Consider the following 15545-nt stretch of genomic DNA (forward strand, 5'->3'; position numbering starts at 1 on the left):
CCAAACTGCTCTAGAAGACTCTGGCAAGTGCTAGCAACTCTGAGAAACCCAAGATGCTTAAGACTGTAGAGTGGCCAGCCTGAAAACCAGAAGGTGCCTCTTGGATCCAAGCAGTCTCCTCCCTCTGCTCCCAGATTCCCAAACAGACAGGAAAATGAGTTAGCGTAAGACTCGCTCCCCAGTGGCACTGGCCCCATCTGCCAATATCTTGAACAGCCTGACCTTGAGGTGAACCTAAAAACTTAGCCTTGAACCAGGAGCCATCATCTGATACCCAAAGGCACTTGACAAATACGTGGAGGATCCTCTGTGGACACAAACCTGGTATGAGAAAGCTTGGGAAGGGTGCTCCTCAGAGATTATCTGTGTAAACAACAGCAGTGTTACTTTTTCATATTCTGCCAAGCTCTACAAGTGTTCGAGGAGACCCTAGCATTCCCAAGTGGCCCACTGTAAATGATGATGAAATCTTGACCAATTTGCTCCCAGTATGTTGCTGTCTAAAGGCCACACAATGACGTTCTTGGGAAAATGTCCAAACTCGTTTTCTCATCGGTTTTTTTTTTCATTCCCCACCCCACCCCCACCCCACCCCACTCCACACCAAGTGTATTTTTAAACAAGGCACATACTTTATATTTAGAAGACGGGAAAAGAGGAAAGCACAATGAAGGAAAGAAAGAAACACCCAGATCAGAGTGCAGACCAATAGCCCGATGACCTGGACCAGCGACAGAGCCAACCAGGTACTGATGGTACCAAAACACCTGAGCATACAGCTCTATGCATACAGCAAACAACTCGTTGTTTGATATCAGGATGATGTTATCTTAGGAGTGGGTGGTGAAGAGAAGACATGAAGCAGGGAAGGGGGATTCTGAGCTATGATGGACCATGTGCTAACTGGCTACACAAGGTATTCCCTCTGAAGGCTCATCAAATGGCACTTTCTGGTGCATGCCCTTCTCTGTGGGCATAATAAACATGCCTCAATAAATACAGCTTATATAACACTACTGTTGAGACTATCAACTAAAAATCACTTTGTTGTTACAATGCTGTTATAATTTGGCCTTCATCTCACTAGACATGTAGGCATAGTAATCCTATATCTAACCTTAAAAGCATAACATGGAGGCATGTTAAGACCACAGTGTACCTTGGGATGCTTTTATTCTGCCTCCAGCCCAACGCCTGTCTAACCACTTTCCATAAGGTTCCATTGAATGTTACACAAAACATGCAAAATAAGTCCATCCATGTACACAAACAGTGGTAAAGAACTGGCTTGAGGGCCAGTGAGTCCTGGACATGCCCTTGCTTAGGTCACTCAGCAGTTATACGATTCTGTTTAAACGGCTTGCCCTGCATCTCAACTTACTTAACTGGAAAACAGAGCTAACAATCCACAGCTGTGGACTCTTCTAAGCATGAGATACTGTGGAACCCCTCTACTATCCAACAGTGCCCACCCATGCCTCAACACACCAGTTCAACAATCCACCTCTCCATTAATGAGGGTGCTAGCAAAACAGATGATGACCATATCCTAGAAGTTTGATGTAGAAACAGAAAGTTAATATGGATGAGCCCAATCTGTTCATTATTCCAATCTTGACACAGAAGGGCGAAAGAGAGGGGACAGAAAGGTAGAAAGAAGAGAAAGAAAATCCCTGATAGGCCAGGCACTGGGTGGATCCCAAGGCCTGGAAAACCCTGAGAACCCTTCCATCTCCTTGCTTCTGCCTGGTCTCTAACACTAAGTGGCCTTCTCTCTCAGGCTTTTTGGTAACCCACTGAGCATGAATACATGTCCTGAGCATAAGCCAGTGACAGAAATATAAAAGGTCTTACTTTTAGAAAAACAAGGATAGTATGCCCAGTCTAGTTTGCAATTTATCTAATCTCCCACATATCTTGTGGAATACAAATTAACTGCCAGTTGGTGGGACTCCAAAGAGAAACAAGTGGAGATCCTCACAGAGCATTGTTTGTGTAATGCTCAATGCAACCCTACACAAAGGGCATAAGCAGATAGGCAATGAGCTGTCAGCAACTGTAATAGTCTACATGCCTACATTCCATGCGGCTGACATCACACAGAAAGTTTACTAGGCCTGTGTGTTTAAGATTGAGTTTTGGTGTTATTGTGGATTTATACTACCATTTAACCACAAGCCATTCAAGTATATACAGTGGCTTCACGAAGGAAAAGGGTGGAAGCAGAGACTCAGAACAGCAGTGGGTCAGTGTGGTGTCCCAAATCCCACTGCGGCTTCATCAGAAGAAAGTGATGCTGCCAGTTAGTAAGTGAAAGTTTGCTTTCCATGAACACTAGCAGGGAACACAACTGGATCCCCTCTGCCACTCAACACCCATCATTGCCAAAAGCAGGCTCCGTCTTAAGTTGGCCAACTATATGCGCAAAGCCAACGTAAAAGATAGCAATTACTGAGCAAGCCAGTTTAGAGAGGAAGTTGGACACTCAGACAACTTTAGAAAAGTCTGAAGACAAAATATAAAGAGACAAGGAAAATAAAAAGATACCAGCGTTTGGCTGGGGTGTGACTCAGAGGTAGGGAGAAGCCTTTGGTACAATGGGCAAGATCACAAGAAAATAAATACATAAAAACTACCCACATGCCAGGCTATGAGAGAATCTTTAGGATGTGACTCAGATGTTTCAATTGCAGAGCTTAGAGTGCACTGATAAGACTGTAATATACTCTAACTCTTTGCAGTGCACATGACAGTGGAGAATGGTGTTTTTGCCCTGGCGAACAGTAGCACACAGCACAGTGTGATGAAGACAAGAAGCCAGAGCCATATACCCACAGCCTTCCTAGTGGCATCTAAGGCTCAAAAGCACAGACAGGGTTATCAACCATAGAAATTCATCAGGGATTAGGCCAGCACATGGCTGAGTTTGAGGACTCAGAGAATTATCACCCAGGGAAGAGCCTTAGCAAGCATCCTGTACTGGCTGGTATTGTGTCAACTTGACACAAGCTAGAGTCATCAGAGAGGAAACAGCCTCAACTGAGGAAGTGCTTCCATGAGATTCAGCTGTGAGGCAATTTCTCAACTTGTGATCTATGGGAGAGGGTTCAGCCCACTGTGGGTGGTGCCATCCCTAAGCTTGTGGTTCCGGGTTCTATATGAAAGCAGGCTGAGGAAGCCATGAGAAGCAAGCCAGTAAGCAAGAGCACCCCTCCATGGCCTCTGCATTGGCTCCTGCCTCCAGGGTCCTGCCTCGTTTGAGTTCCTGTCCTGACTTCCTTCAATAATGTATAGACCCTTTCCTCTCCAACTTGCTTTGGGTCATGGTGTTTTGTCATAGCAATAGAAACCCTGACGAAAGCACATCCTCCTTCCCAATTGTCCTCTGGGGGCTGGTTGTGCCCCTTGGCCAATGAAAGATCCTATGTTCATAGCCCTTAAGGTCCATCCATGAGGAGTATGATCCATGAAGCAGCCAAAAAAAAAAAAACCCATCTAAGACAACAAATGTGGTTCTTCCACCGCTCAGTAACATTGCACAAGTTCCAGCTCCTTCCTGTCATATCAAGAAACATTCTCAGAGAAACATCCTCAGAATTCACTGGCCTCTGCCTTCCCTTGGAGGGAGCGTCTTCTCAGCCCGCGCTCCATTTGAAGCTATAGACCATCTGCTGCACTTGGAAGCTAGTCTACTTGGGGTCTACACCAAAGCTTTTTCTTGCTTCATGGCCCTCAATGACAATGGTGTCCAAGAACAGGTCCAGAGCCTTACACCCTACCCCCGACAATTGCATCTGAGGACACTGCAAACCTTCCCTTCACTCTGCAATATGAGCCACTTCTAAAGGACTAGAGGACCACTGCCATCTTTCCCAGCTTGACTCTAAAATTCCAACTGTGGGCTTCAGCACCCACCTCAGGCCCAACTGTGCAGCCTCATTTCGCTCTTTATTTACAGCCGTACTGGACGCTGCCTAGATTCAGGAGTGCCAGGCCAGCCCAGACCTCAACCTACGAGCTCTCACTGCTGCAGCAATCATGCAGGCAAACCCAGGCTAAAGCTGCTGTCCACTGTACAACGTCCACAGCAGCCTCCCACTGGTTGAAGCCACCCTGTGTTTGTCTAACTTCCTTACTGCACACTTGTCTTGGACAGGGTCCGCTCAGAGCCTCCATGGAGAGCCAATCCATCCTGGATACTTTTCCATCAATGTATTTGAAACCATCCTCTTACCGCCAGAAGCCTGGCTCCCTCTTCATCTCTCATCCCAAATCTTGCAATCAGCTCTTCTCTGGGCTCCATCTCTCCTGACCACACTTCCTCCCAATATGCCAACTAAATTACTCAGATCAAAAAGTCCACAAGCAAAGAATGCATCACTGTCACCTCAGGAGAAAGTGCACAGCTGCCTGGTGTAGGCATAGGTTATTGTGTAATTCAAATGCAGATTTCTATATCCCCCATAGCTGGTTGTAAGCCTTGTAAGAATCTCCTGTCTCAGTGTTGTATAAACTCTTTTACTTCCCAATTGTCCTCCTATATGCCAATAAAGCAGCTTACAGCCAATGGCTGAGCAAGGGAGACCATAGGGCTGGACTTCCTGCCAGGTAGGGGAGGAGGAGTAAGAAAAGGAAGTAGGGGACTCATCCATGGGGCAGAGGTCCAGGAAACACCAGGAAAGATCGGCTGGACCAAAGAAAGAAGTAAAGTGAAAGTAACTTGTTTTCTTCCCACATATAATTCCACCCTTCAGTACAATGAAAACTGCATACATACCGCAAAGACCTAGCTCAGAGCTTTCCTCCTCTCCATAAATGACATAGGGGATATCCTACGGGATTCCTCCCTCTCATCTGAACTGCTGTGGAAGGTTTAAGCTGGTGCTCCCTTGCTTCCAGGGATCTAACACTTAGACATTCCTTTGGCCTGGAGGCTAGTTTCCCACACCATCTCTCGCACATGCCGGCAAGGACAGACTCTAATACCCCAGCAGGAAGAGACCTGGGCACTTCCATCATCACTCCTGCCCACTTTAAGCACAATGTCTCTTGCCTAAGCCACACAAAGCATAAGCAGCCACACTGTGACACTGTCTATTAGACATCTGGGGCTAACAACTACTTGTGTCCTTGGTTGAGTCCTAGTAGGCCTGCTACACCTCTGGTCTTACTCCACGTGGCTTTCCACAGGCCCACACAGCACCCCAAGGGCCATTATAACAATGTGCTGACTGGATGAGGCACACACTGAGGGGCCAGAATATGCGATGGCGTCACTAACCTCACTCGGTTTCATCTTCAATAGTTCTTCTGGTGTCTCTTCTTTATGTGCCCTTAGGACATTGCAAATACTTCTCTTAGGATCCTACAATTATTCTGAACTTTTCTTATCCTTCCTATTAATCCAGAAAAGGAGAGGCCTGACTCTTCCACATCCCTTGTCCTCAGAAATATCAGTCGCACGTTGTTCAACTCAATGTGACCAGGTACCATTCATGCTAGGCCTAGGAGGTGGGCCTTGGGTTAACAAAAGAAGCTGAGAACCAAGGAGGCCAGGTAAACACAAGCTTTGAGCAAATCCCTTCTCTAATTGAGCTCATGTGCGTAGCACATGTTCTAGAAGAATTCTATTTGCTGTACATCTCTACAGGGAAGCCAATCTTCATTCTCCCAAGTAATAGCTTCTGCTTTGTCTTAAGACAGCTCAATAACGTCCTCGCTAAAGGTCCATGGATAGCACTGGGCTGAAGAACAGATCAGCAGAAAAGGCACATGCTACCAAGCCTGAGGATCTCAGTTCAGTCCCCGAGAGCCATATGAGGGAAGGACAGAACCAGCCTCCTCACCCCGTCTTCTGAAAGCTTAAGGTGTGCTGAAACATCCATCAGCGTGTGCAAGCCACCAACAAGGTTCTGTCCATCAAAAGGGAAATCAGATTTGTGTCAGGTGCGAAATAAATATTAAAACATCAGTTCATATAAATGTTCCCCTGAAATAACTAGTTTTAATATGCAGCACATTAAACAAACCTCCGAGCCTTTCAGTTGCTAGTTAATGATCTAGTTAATAATTGATTACCCTATACTCACTGGCCTTAAAAATTGCTTCAGACTGATAAATTAGACCCATCACATCCCATCTGAGAGATGGCCAGCGTGCACTTTAGACTGAAGAAGTTTCCTTTTCTCCTGCATAAAGAACTTTGAAGAAGTCTGAAGTTCAAGGGCCCTCAATTCCACTGGTCTAATAGCGTCACCCAGTGGTAAAGGCACTGGGTGCATCCAGAGCAGCTGGCACTTTCCGAAAGAAAGCACCCACACCTACTCCATTACTACACGGAAAAGAAATTGTTTTCATTTTGAATTGCAATAAGGAAGCTGGCAAGTAAATTCTAAAACATAAATAGAAAAGAGCCATTCTTTGTCCAAGGTTACTCAGAAGCATTAGTGAACCACCCAGGAGGAAGGGTACCTCTGAGCTTGCCCTCTCTGGGAGAGGCTCAGCCATGAGGCCCTGTGAGCAGGAGCACTGCAGGCAGACCTGAGACTAGCCCATAACCCCAGGCCCAGAGAAGTGAACACAGCCATGCTGGATCTCATGATGCATTACGGGGAGAAAGCATGATTCTAGCACGCCCTTTGTCCTGAGTGCATTTGTGTGCAGGCAAGCTTAGCATGGACCTGCAGTGTCTGAACCCCAGAGCAACAGCTGCAGTAGCACAGGAGACCAGATGTGCCAGCAATCTGCATTTCCATCAAATGTGCTGTGTGCCTCCCAACCTTTGAGGGATCGTAAATGGAATTCTTATACAGATGGGGAAACTGAGGCAGCTTGGGGGAATCGCCTACCAAGTTAGCGAGACACAGCTCACTGCACTAACAGCCCTCTCTCTCTGTAACTAGGGCTTGGAAGCCTGCTCTGTGCTCTGCTGTAAATGAGGAGGGCAAGGCATCTCGGGAATCAGGTCATCTCCCAGTTTGCTAGCTCTCAGTTGTGAAGTTACTGATGTCCACTAGTGCTGGCATCCCCACTGGTGCAGGTGCAGGTGAGTGCTCCCAGCAGCACCTTTGAGGACTACACAGAGAGATTTACACCTAAGTGCACATTATTAAATCCCAGTCCACGCCATCAGCAATTTCCCTACCAAATGCACAGATAAGGTAACACTGCTGCCTGCTATGGTGGGTGCAGTGACCACGGGGCCAGCCCAGAAGCACTGTCCACAAGCCTCAAGGTCTACTGCATTTAAAGTTATGCAAATTGTAACCAATTTATTTTGATTCTTCTGGTTTCTGCATTATTCTCTCATCTGAACATTAATGTGATGCTTAAATATTTATACCACGCCGCTCTGTATTCACAGAAGTCAAGCTGGGAGGAAAAGGGAATCACAATTCATCCCGATTGAAGGGGCTTTCCCTGGCACTTCTGCCACACACCCCAGTCATTCCCTTCAGGAAGCTCCACAGGGAATGGACCGAGAAGGGGGCAGACTGGGGCCTGGTCATTCCTGAGCAGAAGGAAGCTACACAGACCAGAAGAAACTTCCTGCTGGGCCTGATTTCAAAGCATCAAACACGCCTGTTTTTAAAAGCTTAATATTAATGCAGAGCATTCATGACTGGCCTCAGCCCACCAAAGGGATTCAAACAAGAGGCTTGACCTTCAAATGACCTAATGGCTAAACCTCTGCAGTTTCTGTTCTGCTTCCCTGTCCTGCCCTTACAGAAGAAACAGAGGCCCAAGGAGCTAAAGCCCAAGGCCAGCCTTGAGCTCACACTTCAGTTTATTGTGGTACCTCACTCACTTCCAATTGCTGTCTCAAATTTTCCAAAGCTAATCTCCTGATTTGAAGTTATTTTAATGCCGTAACTAATACCACCATTATCATGATCGATAATCAGATGGCATGTTTGAAAATCTATTTAAATTAGAAATACACTTTAATAATAGCATGACAGTTTTATATACTTCTAGAAGCCTGTCCAATTTTTTTTAAAGATTTATTTATTTATTATGCATACAATGCTCTGCCTGCATGTATGCTAACCCGCCAGAAGAGGACATAAGATCTCATTACAGATGGTTGTGAGCCACCATGTAGGTGCTAAGAATTGAACTCAGGACTTTTGGAAAAGCAGCCAGTGCTTTTAACCTCTGAGCCATCTCTCCAGCCCATGCCTGCTCAATTTTAAGACTGTACAAAGTCAGTAGAATCTCCCCATCTTTTTTCCCCTTGAGGTAAAGCAACTACAGTGTTCAAAATCAGTCATCTCTCAGACCCCATCACTTGAGAAACCCACCTCTGCCTTATATCTGGTCCTACTGAAACCTGGTTTTTCCAAAGCCTCAGCATTCAGGATAAAATGTACATAATACACTCTGAAAGGAAGAAAAAAGACAGTCAGCCCACTGACACCCAGAGAAGGAAGAGCGAGCTTCAGAGACACCAGACACCATCAGAACATGGGGAAGGTGCAAAACGGGATGCCAGCCACGCTTGCATCTCCTCACTGACACCGGTGGCTGCTGAGTAAACTCTCAGCCTCTGCTTCCTCCCTAAACAACATGAAGATGCTCTTGTCCATCAGATCCAGCCCAAATGGAGCCCCGATCCCAAGTGGCTCCAGCAGATCCTGCATCCCAGCAGGAGGCCAGCCCTGCCCTTCCAAAGCAAGCTAGGCTCTTCTGGCCTGATGACAACTCAATGAGGCCACTCCTCCAGAAGTCCATATGTGTTGCTGGGGGCTTTGGCTAACAGTGTTCCACACGCTTTCAGTTCAGTAAGCTATGGGTAAGATGGATGAAAGGTCCAGAACCTTATCTCAAGCTTGCTACCTTTGTCCTTCCTCATAAAACAACAGTCTTTTATTCTACTGTGTTCAACTTTTCATTTCGAAAGTCTGCATTTCAACCACGCTGTGAACTTACAGAAGAATGCCTTCTACCTTCAAACCACTCAACATTCAAAGGCTCATTTTTCACAATTATCAAGAACAAACTTGCATGCCAGCGACAATAGTTGCAATTATGTGTTTTTCTGGATGTCTTAAAGTGTTTCACAGTCATGAAAATATACAGCAACTGTACCTGATTTCTGTTTCCACAGTGAGAAATTAGTGTGGAGAGGGACACATCTTCGCCTACATCTTTAGAAGATGCTTGTCTCTAACTAAGCCCCTAGGAAGAGCTATTTGCACAGCTCAGATACATCTAATTAAAGTCTGTTTTCCCACTTACCTCTCCTCGGGCTGCCTCATGGGGTTTTCTGTGAACAATAAATTGCCACTTTGTTATGGAGGACACTAAAAGAAAGGTAGGAAGACTAAACCAGAGCCAGCAGTGAGGCCACAACTAGAGAGCTTGCCCAACCACTTATTACCGTGTTCCTCTCCTGAGCATGCGCCATACACTAGAAGTAGGCCCTAAAGACCTGGAAGTGAACAAGACATGGTTCCCGGTGTATAGTAGCTCAGATAGACACACATAAGAAATCTGACATGAAACACCAATGTGAGCCCCATGGGTGGGAAATATAGGGAGGCTTAGAGACAAGATCTTAAAACAATGGCTCCTATCAGCTCCAGAAGATTTCCCTTGTAGACTCTACCAGTGAGATGCCCTGGGGTGCCAATAATATGCCTACAGGGAGCTGAGGCCAATGAGCTTCTTTTTAGCCCACACTAAACTGCTAGCCATAAGTCAAAGCTCCTACAGAGTTCGTAGGTGTCCTGGGTTCTCCTCGATGTCCAACCCTGCCTCTACCGCCCTCTATAGAAACAGAAGGAAGGGAGGAAATGCAGCGAAAGCCACATGCACTGGCTCTTCACCTGCAGGGAAGCGTTCCCAGAAGACCCTGAGTTTTCTTTTTCTTGGTGTCTAGAACAGTGTTCTAGGACCAACTTAACTACAGAGGAAGCCAGGGGACATGCGAAGCCAGCACACCAGCTGTGGAAAGGAGATAGCAGTAGCTGTCAGGTAGAGAATTAGCCCAGCCTCACCCACATACAGTTATGGATTGTGTTCCCCCCAAATTAGGAATAGCTAGGTCTACAATCTACCTGTCAGTGACCACGCCTGAAGTTGAGTTCTTTGGAAGGTAAGGCGTAAAGGAAGTCATGAGCCATATAACAGGATTAGCATCCTTATAAGGAATGAAGAGGGTTGTGATGGCTCAGTGGTTAAGAGCACGTATGAACTGTTCTTGCCAAGGATCTGATTCACTTCTCACCACACAGGCAGGTCATTCATGACCACTCATAACACCAGCCCAAAGGGGATAGGATTCCTCTGGCTTAGGTGGACACTTGTACTCTCATATAGACCCTCACACAGACACATAAAAAAATAATAATTCTTCTAAAAAGAGAGATCAGAGCTTATCCTAGGTTCCTGTCCACTCAAATCACAACCCAACATGACAGGACATAGAAGGAAGGTGAAGTCACAGAGATAGCCCTCACCAAGAGCCCACACAACATGAGTCTTAATCTTAGCCTTCCAGAACTGAAGACTACAACCACCTGCTAGGCCAGCCACCCAGCCTGTGATGTTTCATGTCGGTGGCTGGACAAACTAACATACACTTAACTCACCTGTCTTCATGGGCGTGACAGTGTCCTGGCAAAGAAGTCCCCTGGGCCTCCTCAACCACCTCTCCCTCCCTCCCCTTAGCTCTGGACCCCAGCTCTAAAGCTGAGAGGGAACCAGGAGCAATAGATGCCTTCTGAGTATGTAGAGCCCACGGCACCCGTGCCAAAAGCTGGAATAGGTCAGAAGGAAAGGAAGGTTCGAACGGAAACTCTTGGGCCTCAGCCTCACCGGTTGTGGAAACGCCCCTTGGTACAGGAAGGAGGTTTGGCAGGCGCGCAAATGTAAACACATTAGTAGTCAGTGTGGGCACGGAACACAACAGGGGTGTAAATGCCTCCAACTCTAACGCCTCAGCATGAACCCTGCACACTATTCACCTCCCTCTGGAGGCTTGGCTTTCTAAGACCCCAGGACTTTCCATTTTCCCACAGGCTGCATTGAGGAGCCACAGGGAAAGCCAAAACAAGAGCCCCTTGGCTCCCAGAGAAAACCGCTATCCTGTAAGCACTGCCCGCAGCCACCAGCCCCACACACCCCAGTCCAGAAGCTGGTTCACACTTAGAGGGGCCACACTTAGGCCGTGGGCTGTCTGTCCACAGGTTAACACGGAGAGCTTTTTTAATCAGACTGAGGAAAATGGCAGCTGCCTTCCTGGCAAGCAAGGAGCGGAGAACAGTGAGAGCCTAGAAACAAGTGGCCCGCATTTAAATGGCCAGACCTCAGGTGCCATCGTGTCTGCAAAGCATGAAGACCTTTACACTTTGGGAATCAGAAGGATGCTCTCTGTTCTAGAAAACTCTCCAAAACTGGGGCATTCTGACTCAATAGTAGAATCTTGCCTAGAAAACTTAAGGACCCAAAATTCAGATTGGGAGATGGCTTAGTGAGTGAAAATGCTTGCCACGTAAGCCTAAGGACCTGAGTTCAGATCTGCAGAACCTCCGACAAGGTCACACCTACTCTTTGGGGCTTCAAAAGCTCAAGCCAGACCCAGGGTTTCCCTGTCTCTCTCTCCTCTCTCTCTCTCTCTCTCTCTCTCTCTCTCTCTCTCTCTCTCTCTCTCTCTCTCTCTCTCTCTCTTTGCTCTCCCTCCTCTCCCTCTCCCCCACCCTGTCTGCCTACAGATCAAGATGCAGCCCTCTGGTCTGCTGGCCTGCTCCTCTCCATGAGGATAACAGGCTGACCTCCAAAGCTGTAAGCAAGCCCACAGTTAAATCTGTTCTTTCCTAAGAGTTGCCTCGGTCTTGGCGTCCTTTCTCAGCAGTAGAACAGTGGCTCAGTCACTCCCCTGCTCCACCTCACACACAAGTATGTGAGAACACCGACCATCCTCCCACCACTGAGAATGTAGCCCACATTGATCACAGTTTTAGGACTCTGGCCCCAGGAACCAACACATCCCTATCGGCTTGGTCACTCCGGCAACTCATGGCACAGCAAGCAATCTGTGATGGTCTAACAATAGTGCAGCCCATTTCAACTGAGTCCAAACGTGTCATCCTTAAACAGGCCTTTTGTTTGCTTTGGTTTTGCTTTTGGTTTTTCCGAGACAGGGTTTCTCTGTGTAATAATAGCCCTGGCTGTCCTGGAGCTCGCTCTGTAGACCAGGCTGGCCTCGCGCTCACGGCGATCTACCTGCGTCTGCCTCCGGAGTGCTGGGATTAAAGGCGTGCACCGCTGGACTCTTAAAGAAACCTTTTAAACAGCCACAGTGATGAGTGGAAGAGCGGCTAGCATTTCATCTGAGGCTGCGCCTCATGCCCTCCCTCGTGAAATGGAAAATCCACGGGCCTTCCGGCAGCCGCCCAAGTTGCATATGTTTCCATTTCTTTTGTTGCCACAGGATTCATTACCCAATAACTCAGCCTGCAGAAACTTCCCCTCACCTCTGACTTCTCTCACAGTTCCTGTCGCAAGAGGCAGAGCTTACTTTTAACGGAACCTACAGTTTTTTAAATCTGTACACACAGGGACTACTGGTGACTACACAGATAAGGATATGGACACGTTAGTGCAGTCACAACACAAACTTGTCCTTTACTACTGGCTGGGCTGGCTATAAAGGAACTCATGAATTGCTTCCGGACGAACAATTATAAAATAATTCTCTGACAAAGAAGACATGTATCATGACAGCTAGCTACTTCCCTTGTGGGAAAAAGAAAAGAAAATGATTCTACCTTCTTAAAGAGATCAAGTGCTAAAAGTAAAATATAGCAAAAAAAAAAAAAAAGTCAGGAAAAAAAATGAGACAATTCTTTTGTCAAGGCAAAACCTAGAAATAAATTCTCCACTCTGGTTTACAATCTTATAAATATCATACTGAATAAGATTCCAAGTATTTGAGAAAACAGCATTAAAACTCAGTTTATAGTTAGAAAATACATAAAGACAAGGATGCACACGTGTGTTAACAAAGTCGGCCAGGGACTGGTGGACCACTTGCCTAGCTGCGTATGGCCAGAGGTTCTAGCCTCAGCACCACAGAGGAAAAAGGGAGGAATGAGGCGAGGAGGGAACCATAAACAGAAGGCCAGCCTAGGCTATACAGCAAGACCCTGTGTTAGGAACAAACACACAAACAAGTGAGCATACTTGACTTTCCCCATTTCTGTCATTTATTTATTTCTTATTTGTATTCATGAGCACTTTGTCTTCACGAACACCAGAAGAGGGTGTCAGATCACACTGCAGATGGTTGTGAGTCACCATGTGGGTGCTGGGAACTGAACTTAGGACGTCTGGAAAAGCAGTCAGTGCTCTTAACCTCCGAGCCATCTCTCCAGCCCCTGATGTTCCTAATTTCATCCATGAATGCTCAGTACTGAAATAATAACCTTATTATTAATTACAAACTCTGTTGGTTCTGAAGGAGGATGGACCTATTGCCACTATAAGAAACTGTTGTGTTTGATAGGGATATACTGTCACAAATGGTTTCTTTTTTTAAAAAATCTATGTCATTTGCCAGTTTAGCTCTCTCACTTGTCAGTTCTGATGGCAGCTCTCATTCCTACCTGTCCATTGCTTTACCACAATCTCTTCTTTGATCCCTGTAGAATTAATCTGCCTTCCCTTCCTGTCCACTTCTGTGTGCATGTGCACACACATGTGCAAACACACACACACACACACACACACACACACACACACACACGCACACACGCACACACGCATCCCTTCTAAGATACCTGCCTTTTGGGACACACACCTTGGCTCTGTCATGAAGGATTTGGAACCCGCATGTTTAGTGTAGAGAAAGAAAAATGACACCCTTAGGAGAAAAGAAAATATACTTCAATTTGAAAATTACAACGTGAGTGGTCATTTCCTGCATGTGTCATGCTGCGTGTGACAATGAGCTCAGCTGAATGTGGCTTGTGATGCCTTGAAAGACCTCAGTGGGAAAGAGAGAAGGGAGGAGGGCACTATAAAACAATGCCATTGTAACCACCAAATCCTTACATTCTCAAGAAGCAGCATTCATGCTGAGCCCCTAGTTAGCAACGGAGAAGAGCTAAGAATACATAGCGATTAGCACCTCCCCCTGAGCATAATTAGACAAACCCTGAAGTACTTGGTAAACCTATAATATCCCAGACCAGTGGCTTTCAAAGTGTCTGTGTAAACCACTCTACACAGTGACACATTATACAAGGGACACAGGCAGACCCCACAATTAGATGACGTCAAGGTTCCAGAAGCCTCTTTCTCATGCTTCTAATACCCACTGTGTATTCTGACATGTCCATCACTTCACCTTTTCTAATGCTCACCTACTAAACTGATTCCATGAAGCCACCTGAAGCTCAGAAAATCATGTCCCACTTCACTTAGCTAAACGCGAGGGGTAGAGCCAGGCTTGGAGGCAAATGGCTGTACTCCCAGCACTTAGGAAGTAGAAGCAGAAGGATCCAGAATTTAAGGTGTGACTTCATCACATACACATACACATTCACATGCACACGTACACGCACGCACACACACACACACACACACACACACACACACACACTCAAGCAAACTAAAAATTATTTTTTTCCCCTTGGTTTTTCAAGACAGGGATTCTCTGTATAGCCTTGGCTGTTCTGGACTCTCTTTGTAGACCAGGCTGGCCTCGAACTCACAACACTCCACCCACCTCTGCCTCTGGAGTGTTGGGATTACAGATAAACGTTTTTTAAAAGAAATTTACATTATTAGTTGAGTCACCCTATATTTTAAAAATATTTAAAAGTTAATTTTGAACATTTGGTTCATTGCATCTTCTTTTATTTCTAAATAAACTTCTGACACTACTTTTGGAAAAATTCTTAAGAAATGGAACCAAAACAACCACCACCACAACAAAACTTTCTCAGCCAATCTGCTCTCCACCTCCCATCATGGCGGGCAGAGGCTGATATCACCATGAACAAATATAATCCGAGATAATCTTTCTGACCCCCTTCCCTTACACACACACAGATAAAGGGGTCTGTGGTTCTTCTGTTAGAGTGGGGATTGTTGAAGGTTACACAGTGGAGCTGGTGGCACCTGGGTCAGAAACACCACAGCCAAACATGAGCTGCTCTGAAGAGATGACCTTCAGCAAGCAGCAGCTCAACTGGAAGTTTCCATGGCCTTCCGCAATCCGAAGACCTGCCAAACCCCCCGGAGCAGCACTTCTCTTGTTTTGTGTCTGATCTCATGCAGCCTAGACAGGCCCTCCAACTCACTCTGTAATCCAGGCTGCCCTGGAACTCTAGGTGATCTTGTCCCAGCTTCCCCAGTGCTTGAATGACTGCTGAGGGCCACTGTGCCCAGTACTAATATCTGCTTAATGCCAGAACAATAATTGTATATGTGTAACGCTGTGATCCAAGGAGCTGAGTATGTTAGGCAAAAGCCTTACCTGGGCAACATTTCCAGCGCATTTATGTAACCTCAAAAACAAAAACAAAAAACCCCCA

At 46.3% G+C, this 15545-nt stretch overlaps 1 protein-coding gene across 4 annotated transcripts in view; it reads right to left on the reverse strand.

Moving 5' to 3' along the window:
* FAM107B (family with sequence similarity 107 member B) overlaps window positions 1–15545 on the reverse strand; it is a 66464-nt gene that overhangs the window by 14571 nt on the left and 36348 nt on the right. The gene's annotated exons all lie outside the window — the stretch shown is intronic.

Source organism: Acomys minous (genome assembly GCF_964271855.1).
Source record: "Acomys minous genome assembly, chromosome: 5".
NCBI classification, from domain to species: Eukaryota; Metazoa; Chordata; class Mammalia; order Rodentia; family Muridae; genus Acomys; species Acomys minous.